Genomic DNA, 11,740 nt, shown 5'->3' with positions numbered 1-11,740 from the left:
TCATTCAAAATCTGGGATAAGACCCCCCATTTAGCATAAGACATTTATAATACCGGCCTCTTTAGTAGCTTTTATGCCACTTTCAGTCACCAGGGCTTGAGTTAGAAAAGATAAGTATTAAAAAAAACTACTTTTATTTAGTCACGAAAAAGAGAGGTTTAAGGGGAAAACATAATTAAGTCTATCAATGGCCCGTAAGAAATACAATCAAAAACTGTTCCATTAAAAAAAAAACTCAAAAAAGAAAAGGGCACTCCATCTGGAGTAAGAAAAAAAACAAAAAAAGGTTCAATCCCCAGAGGAGACCCCCAGAGACCAGGCTTCTTTACAATGAGAACTACTAATGTGTGGAAGAGTGGACCTCAGGAGCTGATCACAGCGGGAGCCGTCAATGGCACGCGTAAAATTCTTCTTCTGAATGACAATCCAGACGATAGGCACTCGGGACGATTTGCTTTTAGTTGTACCTCTATTCCTTCACTTTATATCTTCTCCCATCCCTCCGATGAATTTGATGTCTTTTGTTCCAGCCGTACTATGTAAGAATAGCAATGCTAAGAATACAGCAATAGTGTAACAAAATATACTTTATATTGATGAGATGGACCCCATTAATAATGCAAAGATGGATGTGATCGATTAACTTGTATTTTCTTAAAAGAAAATAAAAATTACAGCCATAAGTAGTTTAATTCACTTCCACAAAAGCAACAACCTGGTGCTGTTTACAGTTTAGGGTTCTCCAATGTCGAATTCATCCACCACTAATTTTTATGGAGGCCCCAGAGAGATGATGTCAGGGAGAGAAGGACAATTTTTTACTGACGATACTTTTGTTCTCTAAGAGATGTCTGGCAACGGCTGTCTCATAGAAAACAAAGGAGCGCTTAGCAGAGCGAGCACTCCTGTATATATGGGGCGTGATAACTGCCAGTCGAACCATCCTTCAGCTGTATATGAGGGCTTTAGTCAACCTAAACAACCTTAGAAAAAAATGTATAAAACTAGAGAAACATGACGGCTTTCTTCCTTAAACAGTAAAATTCTGGTCTACTGCAACACTTGAATGACTCTTAACAGCAAGACAAGATACAGGGCATGGACATAAATGGTCCGGTTTATAGCAGAAAAATGCTTGGCTTTTTTACTTTCTTATTACCCATCAACATTTCTCACTGAGTAAGAAGATTTTCTCAGCAGACAGTTGAGCACTCGCTAGAGTGGGGTGCGGAGTCTAAGGAATCTCCTCATTCTTGTTTCTTTCACAGTTGGACTCCCAGATCTCAGTCCCCAGAATAATAATGAATTAGTGACAGGTGAAGTGTAGCAAAGTCTGGATTATCAATCGAGTGATTAGGGGTCATCAACTGTGTCTAAAAAGCAGAAGGAATACTTGAGAACTGTTGTCAGGATACAGGTCAGGAGTTGGTACCAGCAAAATAATCACAGGAACCAGAAGACAAAACCAGATGGTGAGACAGAAGAATAATCCAGGAACAATGCTGCATCTTTGCCCAGGGACAATGAATGAAGCAGGAATAAATAGGCACCTTAATGTGTAGGCAAAGAGCTGAGGCTGGATAGCCTTGTAGATAGGCCACAAGGTCAATGTTATTCAGTGGAGGTCTGCGACAAAGCATAGAAGATCCACCTTCAGGATAAAGGTAACTTTGTTTTTTTTTTTAAACTTCAGCACCTAAAATGGTTCAATGAAATGTAGATGAAGCTAATAGGGTGAAACGAAGTTGGATAGCGATTATGGGTTACCAGACTATCACTAGGAAGAATTGTGGAGCCCGGGCATCGGTATTTTTCGGCATCCACTTTGGCCTTTACAGCAGAAGTCTCCAAATTCTCTGTGGAAATGTCCTGAATATGCTTACTATTCCTTGGTCAGTATTTTACATCAGTATTTGTAAGCCAAAACCAGGAGAGAACACCCACCCACTCCTTGTTTTGGCTTAGAAATACTGGTGTAAAATACTGACCAAATACTGAACATGGCCTTAAGTGTCCACACTCGATAACTTGACTTTGCCATCTGAAAGCTGGTAAACATCGTGCTGCTAAGTCAACATTCAGACTGATTAGGTTCAAAGACATGATTAGATGAGAAAACATTCACTTCCTTACCCTTTTTATGAACGCCTCCTTACAAATTAATAATATGGTAGCATTCACTACAACTGATTAAAGCCCCATACACAATAGATAAACTATAGGATAAAGCTAGGTTCTCCAAACTCTCCCATAAGCAGGAGTGCTCGGCCTGGTAGAGGGCTCCTGTGTTCTATGACAGAGCCGTTATCAGAGACGTCTTATGACGGCTTATCTCAGGGAGAACAAAAGGATAGGCAGTCTAAAATTCAACATTTCAGATTCTTTTCTCTCCAGACATCATCTGTCGGGGAGAATCAGGAGGCCCCCATACATATTAGACTCAGATCTTTCCTTCACTCCCTAATGTCACCTTCACCTCAGAAACATCTCCAAAACAACTTTCCTTACCTTCAACACTGCAAAAACTCTATTTTTAATAATTCTTGTCTGGAGTACTGCAACTGTCTACAAATCAGTCTCCTTCTTACTAAAAGTCTATCCTCTGCAATCTACTCTGAATGCAGCAGCCAAATCCATATTTAAGTCCAGCTTCTACACGGATGCCTCCACCATGTGCCAGTCATTGCACTGGTTGCCCATATGGTAGAAGTCCATTATAAACTTATCACTCTCACCCTCAAGCGCTCCACAGTCCATGTGTCAGTCATTGCACTGGTTGCCCATATGGTAGAAGTCCATTATAAACTTATCATTCTCACCCTCAAGCGCTCCACAGTTCTGTACCGCCCTACATTTCCTCCTCATCTACAGTTAGGTCCATATATATTTGGACAGAGACAACATTTTTCTAATTTTGGTTCTAGACATTACCACAATGAATTTTAAACAAAACAATTCAGATGCATTGAAGTTCAGACTTTCAGCTTTCATTTGAGGGTATCCACATTAAAATTGGATGAAGGGTTTAGGAGTTTCAGCTCCTTAACATGTGCCACCCTGTTTTTAAAGGGACCAAAAGTAATTGGACAGTTGACTCCGCGGCTATTTCATGGACAGGTGTGGGCAATCCCTTCGTTATCTCATTCTCAATTAAGCAGATAAAAGGCCTGGAGTTGATTTGAGGTGTAGTGCTTGCATTTGGAAGGTTTTGCTGTGAAGTAAACATGCGGTCAAAGGAGCTCTCCATGCAGGTGAAACAAGCCATCCTTAAGCTGCAAAAACAGAAAAAAAACATCCGAGAAATTGCTACAATATTAGGAGTGGCAAAATCTACAGTTTGGTACATCCTGAGAAAGAAAGAAAGCACTGGTGAACTCATCAATGCAAAAAGACCTGGGCGCCCACGGAAGACACCAGTGGTGGATGATCGCAGAATAATCTCCATGGTGAAGAGAAACCCCTTCACAACAGCCAACCAAGTGACCACCACTCTCCAGGAGGTAGGCGTATCAATATCCAAATCTACCATAAAGAGAAGACTGCATGAAAGTAAATACAGAGAGTTCACTGCACGGTGCAAGCCACTCATAAGCATCAAGAAGAAAAAGCCGAGACTGGACTTTGCTAAAAAACATCTAAAAAAAGCCAGCACAGTTCTGGAAGAACATTCTTTGGACAGATGAAACCAAGATCAACCTCTACCAGAATGATGGAAAGAGAAAAGTATGGCGAAGGCATGGTACAGCTCATGATCCAAAGCATACCACATCATATGTAAAACACGGCGGAGGCAGTGTGATGGCTTGGGCATGCATGGCTGCCAGTGGCACTGGGTCACTAGTGTTTATTGATGATGTGACACAGGACAGAAGCAGCCGAATGAATTCTGATGTATTCAAAGCCATACTGTGTGCTCAGATCCAGCCAAACTGATTGGTCGTCATTTCATACTACAGATGGACAATGACCCAAAACATAAAGCCAAAGCAACCCAGGAGTTTATTAAAGCAAAGAAGTGGAATATTCTTGAATGGTCAAGTCAGTCACCTGATCTCAACCCAATTGAGCATGCATTTCACTTGTTAAAGACTAAACTTCAGACAGAAAGGCCCACAAACAAACAGCAACTGAAAACCACCGCAGTGAAGGCCTGGCAGAGCATCAAAAAGGAGGAACCCCAGCGTCTGGTGATGTCCATGAGTTCAAGACTTCAGGCAGTCATTGTCAACAAAGGGTTTTCAACCAAGTACTGGAAATGAACATTTTATTTACAATTATTTAATCTGTCCAATTACTTTTGGTCCCTTTAAAAACAGGGTGGCACATGTTAAGGAGCTGAAACTCCTAAACCCTTCATCCAATTTTAATGTGGATACCCTCAAATGAAAGCTGAAAGTCTGAACTTCAACTGCATCTGAATTGTTTTGTTTAAAATTCATTGTGGTAATGTCTAGAACCAAAATTAGAAAAATGTTATCTCTGTCCAAATATATATGGACCTAACTGTATATACCACCCTACCCGTGCCCTCCACAGTGCTAATGATCTAAAACAAACATCATCTATAATCTAAATTTACAATCCAAGACTTCTCTTGTACTTCTCCAGTGCACCGGAATGCACCAACAAGGGTTTTGCTACCAAGTATTAAGTGTTGTATGCCAGAGGGATCAAATACTTCTAACAGCAAGATGCAAAAAAAAAATTATCTAATTTATACAATGTGATTTTCTTGATTTTTTGGGGGGGATATTCTATCTCTCAATGTTAAAATTAACCTACCCTTAAAATTATAGATTGTTCATGTCTTTGTCAGTGGGTAAACTTACAAAAACAGCAAGGGATCAAATACTTATTTCCCTTACTGTGTATGAATACCCCTATTATAATCTTGGCTGGACCATACACAACAAGCATTTTTTACATTTTGTGCCACCCCTTTTTCTGATAGATTACAAGCTTGCGATCAGGGCCCTCAGTGCTCTTGTTGCTCAGTAATGTCATATATCGTCTTTACGTGTCCTCTCCGAAATGTAAAGAGCTGCAGAATATGATGGCACTGTATAAGCATTATTTATGGATATCTTCTATTCTACATATATGTCTGCTTTCAAAAGTGTCCTAGTTTTGTTATCCACCACAAAAACTGGCAGACAGCACATTACTGGAGTCCAGGACAGACGTAGTTTGTTTATTTGCATCTAAAGTTGTGGCTGAGTTTGCATGATTGTTTTCCAGGTAAAGCAGGTATCTCACCATCTTTTTCTCCAAATAGTATTATAGAATAGGACCGCTTTGTGTTTTGTTTTTCTTAAATGCCACAGCTAAATCTAATGGTCCCTGCTGATTCTCCTGGATCTCTCTGCTGCATCTGACACTGCGGATCACCAGCTCCTCCTCGTTATGCTCCACCCTATAGTCCTCAAAGACACCGTTTACTCCTAGTTCTCTCCCTACCTTTCCTTCACTGTATCTTTTGCTGGCTTGATCCTCTAATCTTCCATTTACTATTGGGGTTCTTCAAGGCTCAGCCCTAGGCCCCTTCCTCTTCTCTCTATACAAAGCCACTATTGGACAAATCATAAGCAGATTTGATTTCCAGTCCCATCTCGATGCTGATGACACCTGATTATACAGGTCTTCTCCTGACATTACCCCCACCTTAATGCAAAATACCAGTGATTGTCTTTCCATTGTCTCTAACAATTGTCCTTCCTCTATCTGAAACTGAATCTCTACAAAACGGAATTTTTTTTGTTTCCTCCCTTTACTAACTTACCTAACCTATACCCGATATTGCAATTACCTTGGGTGGTTCAATCATAACTCCCTAGCAGCACACTCGCTGTCTTGGGGTCAAATTGCACAAAGAACTTTCCTTTATTTCCTATATCCAATTGCTCTTGTCACCTGCATCTTTAAAAGCATCTCGAGAATCCGACCTTTTCTCACCTTTGAAACTGCAAAAACTCTTACTGTTGCTCTTATTCATTCTCGTCTGGACTACTGCAACTCTCTACTGATTGGTCTCCCGCCAATCAGGGCTGTGGAGTCGGTAAGCCAAACCTCCGAGTCCGACTCCTCAGTTTCCATTACACTGACTCAGACTCCCTCATACACGGCTCATGTTTAAGTGATAGATTTACTGTAGCACAGATTAATCTCAGCTAAAAGTCTAGACCCTTAGATCAGGAATAGGACAGACATTTATAGGTCATTTCATAACTTTCCCAAATTCTTATGAAAAAATATTCCCCACAAACTGAATTAAATTACTGTACCCAATTTATTATATATTTTAGGAGTCGGTCCATTTCATACTGACTCCGACTCCACCAAACTGGGCTCCGACTCCACAGCCCTGCTGCCAAACTTTCTCCTTTCCAATCCGTCCTGAATGCGGCAGTCAGGGTCATGTTTCTGTCCAGTCACTACACCGATGCTTCCCCCCTGTGCCAGTCATTGCACTGGTTGCCCATCTGCTACAGAGTACAATACAAACTTATCACTCTAATCTACAAAGCTCTCCACAGTTCTGCACCAATCTATATCTCATCCCTCATTTCTGTCTATCACCCTGCCCGGGCTCTTCGTTCTGCAACTGATCTAAGACTAATATACTCCATTATCCAAACCTTGCACCTTCATCTCCAAGACTTCTCTCATGCTGCAAGTTTTCTGGAATGCACTACCCCAGATGATCCAATTAATACCTAGCCCCCACATTTTTAGCGTGAACACATCTCTTTAGACAAGCCTATAATCTCACTTTATTAATCTAACTCTTCCTTGTTCACGCTTTCTAAATTTTCCTGACTCTGGTCCCTCCTATTCATCTGTGTTCACATCCTTCATGCACCCAATAGCACTTGGCAACTGTACTTAGATACTGGCTGACAATCAGCTCATGCAGTTTTATTTGAAAATACCCTATTTATTATACTGATGGCTGGACCGTCCATGACAAGCACACTCTACCTATCATGACTCCCCTATTTCCCTTATAGATTGTAGCCTGCGAGCAGCAGGACCCTCACTCCTCCTGTAACTGGTTAATTATGTGTTACTTTATATTGTCTTTATTGTCAGTACGTCACTTCTGAATTGTAAAGTGTTGTGGAATATGTTAGAGCTATATAAATAAATTACTATACAATAACACTATGCATTAAGACAAAGTATAAGCATCAAGATTCCTTAGATCACCAGGACCCACATTGTGTGTAATTATTATTATTTATTCCAAGGCGCTTTACATGTTAAAAAGGGGGTATACATAGCAAAAACAATTACAATAATCTTGAACAAAAACACAACGGCGACTGGTACAGGAGAGAGGACCCTGGCCATGAGGGCTCACAATCTACAAGGGATAGGTGGGGATACAGTAGGTGAGGGTAGAGCTGGTCATGCAGCGGTATTGGTAGAACGAGGGTTACTGCAGGTTGTAGCCTTGTCGGGAGAGGTGGGTCTTCAGGTTCCTTTTGAAGGTTTCCAATGTAGGCGAGAGTCTGATGCTTTGGGGTAGAGAGTTCCAGAGTAGTGGAGATGCTAGGTCACAGATGTATGGAGGAGACAGGTTGTGGATGGCTTTATATGCCATGGTTAGGGTTTTGAACTGGAGTCTCTGGGCAATGGGGAGCCAGTGAAGAGATTGACAGAGAGGAGAGGCCGGGGAATAGCGGGGGGACAGGTGGATTAGTCGAGCAGCAGAGTTTAGGATAGATTGGAGGGGTGCGAGAGTGTTAGAGGGGAGGCCACAGAGCAGGAGGTTGCAGTAGTCGAGGAGGGAGATGATGAGGGCGTGCACTAGTGTTTTTGCAGATTCATGGTTGAGGAATGAGCGGATCCGGGAGATGTTTTTGAGTTGAGTCGGCAGGAAGTGGAAAGGGCTTGGATATGTGGTGTGAAGGAGAGATCAGAGTCCAGGGTTACCCCGAGGCAGCGAGCTTGTGAGACTGGGGAAAGTGGACAGCCATTGATTTTGATGGATAGGTCAGATGGAGGGGCTGAGTGAGATGGGCGAAAGATGATGAATTCAGTTTTATCCATATTAAGTTTTAGAAATCTGGCAGAGAAGGAGGAGATGGCGGACAGACATCGTGGGATTCTGGTTAGTAAGGAGGTGATATCGGGTCCAGAGAGATAGATCTGTGTGTCGTCAGCATGATTCAAGCCTGTTTTTAAAGGCATTGTCCAGGACAGAAGGGGAAAAAAAAGGTAAAGTAAGGACCGATAGGGGAATCAAGAGGTAAGGTTTCTTTTACAACATTCCTCCCTCATTACACAAGCTAGCATACTATATTTTTCTAGTGTCAAGGGGCACACATGCCCCAACTTGAAATAGATTGCTTCACAAAGTAAAAAAAAAAAAAAAATCGCAGCATACCCCAGTTGCCTCCGATCAGATGGCACTCGACCATTCAGATCTATAGGTCCATGGAAAACACCAGATGACACAATTCAAGTATAATTCGATCTTCACAGACACACTGCATGTAAAAGATGGGCAAACTTTTTTTTTTATCACCACATCCGAGAAAATCAGATCACACTCTGATCAGTTTGGTTACCATAAATGGACTGATTTTCTCGGATGAGAGCAAATCGGTCGAGTGACCTTAACCTAAGAGAAACACAGGATGTCTGCAGTGGTGAGAGCGCTTCCCACTGATGTCCTATGTTGAGCATAGGTCAATATAAAAGCAGTGGAGCAACCCTTTAATAGCCTGTTTAGTGCGGCTGACTGACTTGCCAAGCGAGTTCTCAGTAGGCCACGTTGCCGGCCTCTCTGTACTAAAAATGCATTAAAAAAAAAACTGCATGAAATCTGCGATTAGACCTACTGAACGTTGTCCAGACAGAGCCCTGCTAATCACGTGGCAGCCTGTGTGCTGAGCAGCATGAGCCAGGTCATGTTTATGTGAATTGCAAACGAGCGCCGAGGACTTTGTCACGTGTTATTATTACGTTTACTTTTTAATCAATAGGTGATGGACAGAACGCCACAAAGTAATGCTGCAATCAGCTGGCCACGGTCCAAGGATCCCAGCACTGGTGGTGGAGCTTACTGGATATGTAAGGAAATCTTCACTTAAGGACACAATAAATCCTCACGTGTATAGGTTTTTTTTTTTGTTTGTTTGTTTTTATAAGCTGCATTGTTCTCAGATTAGAACAGTAGCTAGTTTAACATCCAGATAATTCACTTAAAGGAGGGCCGTTTTTCCACATTTTTCATGTTGAACTGGACACACGATGTAAGACGCTGTAGAGCGGAATAAAACATGTTTGTTTTTATTTCACCTCTCCATTGCAGACATATTAGCAATCAAAATCTAAACAGTTAAAAAAAATAAAGTCCAAGTGGGCATCACCATCTCATCATCACTCTGCAGTGAGGAGAGCAGGCGGTCATTCTATGTTGGGGGCGTGTTCATTCCCTGCTTATGATTGGTCAGCATCAGAAAAGGGAAATACACACCCCCAGTGAAATCTCTCTGGAAACGCCGACTTAACCTAAAACAGTGCGTTTTTTTTCAGCGCGGAAGTGGGCCAACAACACCTTATCCCATGACATTTCGCAAATTCTGTGCACATGATCAAGAATTTTCCTGACCGGATTTCATGTGCGGAAAAAAACGCAGCATGTCCATTCTTTGTAAGTTTCCGCATGAGTTTTTGCCTATACAATGCATTAGAAAAAACACATGGCAAATCCGCAGGCAAAAAAGCATGTAAATGCTGAGGATTTTCCCTAGCGTTTTTGCTGCCAAGAGATGCAGAAACGCTGCAGAAATTTCTGCAAGCAATTCCTGAACGTGCGCACATAGCCTAAGCCCCAAATACTTTGAGTGGTAATATCTCTGCAACAGAGAGAAAATTAAAACAAATAATACATATATATATATATATATATATATATATATTACACTTTATTCTGCTCTGCAGCGCTTATAGCAGTGTGTTACGCTCAACATAAAAAACTTTGTGAAAGTGCCTCTTCAAAGCCCAACTTTCTTTCTTTTTTTTTTTGCGGCGCTGGAGTGGTTTTTTGAATCTAAGTTCCCCGACTGCAGTACTGTACTCACCCGCAGAAGTCTTTGCGTTTTGTCGGTACTGCTCTGGTCCCGTGGCACCATCTTGTGAACGAAACTTTCAACTGACCGGAAATCAGAAGTAACGGTCACAAGGGCAAGAACGGGGATGATCTCCAGCAAACAATAGAGCGATCTGACAGGTTACAAACTGTTGGAGATCAATGGTAGTGGCAGTGATAGAAGGTGAAGACGGCAGCAGGAAAATATAAGACTAAGTTCAGGGAACTTAGATTGGAAGCACCACTCCAGTGGTAAAATTTTTTAAAAAAAGCTGGAGTGGTGCTTTACTACCATTCTAAAATGTATTATTAGGGTATGCGCCCACGCTGCATCTTCCGCTCATTTTATGCAAATGAGCGGCAGACATTTTTTTTTTTTTCCCACATGTGGACTTTCCTCATAGAGGTTAGGTCTATGGAGAAAGCCTGCATGCAGACCCGCCGGAGAAATGGACATGCTGCGGACTGGAAAGACGCGCCACATGTCAGTTTCTGTGGGTGAGCCGCGGACGCATAGTGGACATGGGATTTCTAGAGATCCCATCCACTATACTGTAACATCTGGCCGCTGCGGGTTTGACGCTGTGTAAGTACGGAGCGTCAAACCCGCAGCGGCTCCGGATCGTGGGCACACAGCCTTACAAGCACGTCTACATTAATACGAAAAGGTAAAAGCTAAGAAAAAAAACAAAATGAGCATATACCCAATAATACATTATATATATATATATATACATATATACATATATCTCCTATGGGGTATATCCTCTTTTTATTTCTTGGGTTTGGTCTGTGAAAAGGCCACAGTATTAATATGCTCTTATATTGCACGTATACCAGCTTGTGTTCCGGCTAATTTCTCTGGTTTTGCTGTGGTTTCTTGTACTTTGAACAGACAGGAGAGTGCCCTCCTTTTTGAGCTAGGCATTTATCTACCTAGCTTCAGAAGGCTGAACAGTCAGGCCCGGGTCCTGCTCTGCCCTTATTCACACTGAGGTCGGCTGACAAGGTGACGTTTTAATACCAGAGACAGGATAGTACCGTCCAGACTGGGTACACCTTGTCGCATTGGGATGGCTTTTACAATTATTTGATCAAAATAGTGTTAACCAAGTCCCATATGTTATTTACATGTACTGTTACTATTTACTTACCCCAAGGTATATGCTCATTTTGTTTTTTTGTGTTTTGTCTGTGAAAACGGCCACAGTGTGAACGGGCTCTTGCATCACAAGCACACCAGCTTATGCTCCGGTTAGGTAATACAAAGAGGGTAGAATTTACACAAGTCTGAGTACAACATGAAAACTACTGGGAGACCTTCAGTAGACTGCATGCTGCCGAGGATGGAGGTACAAGAGAGTCGGGCAGACTGCAGCAGAGAACTTCATTTGGACTGACCAAATATGGGAGAGACCACACGGCTGGAATAATGGCTAATGTGGAGGTCAATGACCGCATGATTGGCCACCATCGGTAGGTGGAGATAGTCACCGCAAGATAATCGTGCAAAGGATAGGATGCGGTGAAGCCACCTGCGCACAGCGAACGCACACGCGGCGCCACCTTCGCGCAGCGAACGCACACACGGCACAAGTATGCTGCATTCAAAGCGCCGCCAAAAAAAGGATCATGTGCACA

This window comes from Phyllobates terribilis, unplaced genomic scaffold (assembly GCF_046119375.1).
Source record: "Phyllobates terribilis strain yellow unplaced genomic scaffold, ASM4611937v1 Scaffold_9__5_contigs__length_417890890, whole genome shotgun sequence".
NCBI classification, from domain to species: domain Eukaryota; kingdom Metazoa; phylum Chordata; class Amphibia; order Anura; family Dendrobatidae; genus Phyllobates; species Phyllobates terribilis.
This window is presented reverse-complemented; position numbering follows the sequence as displayed.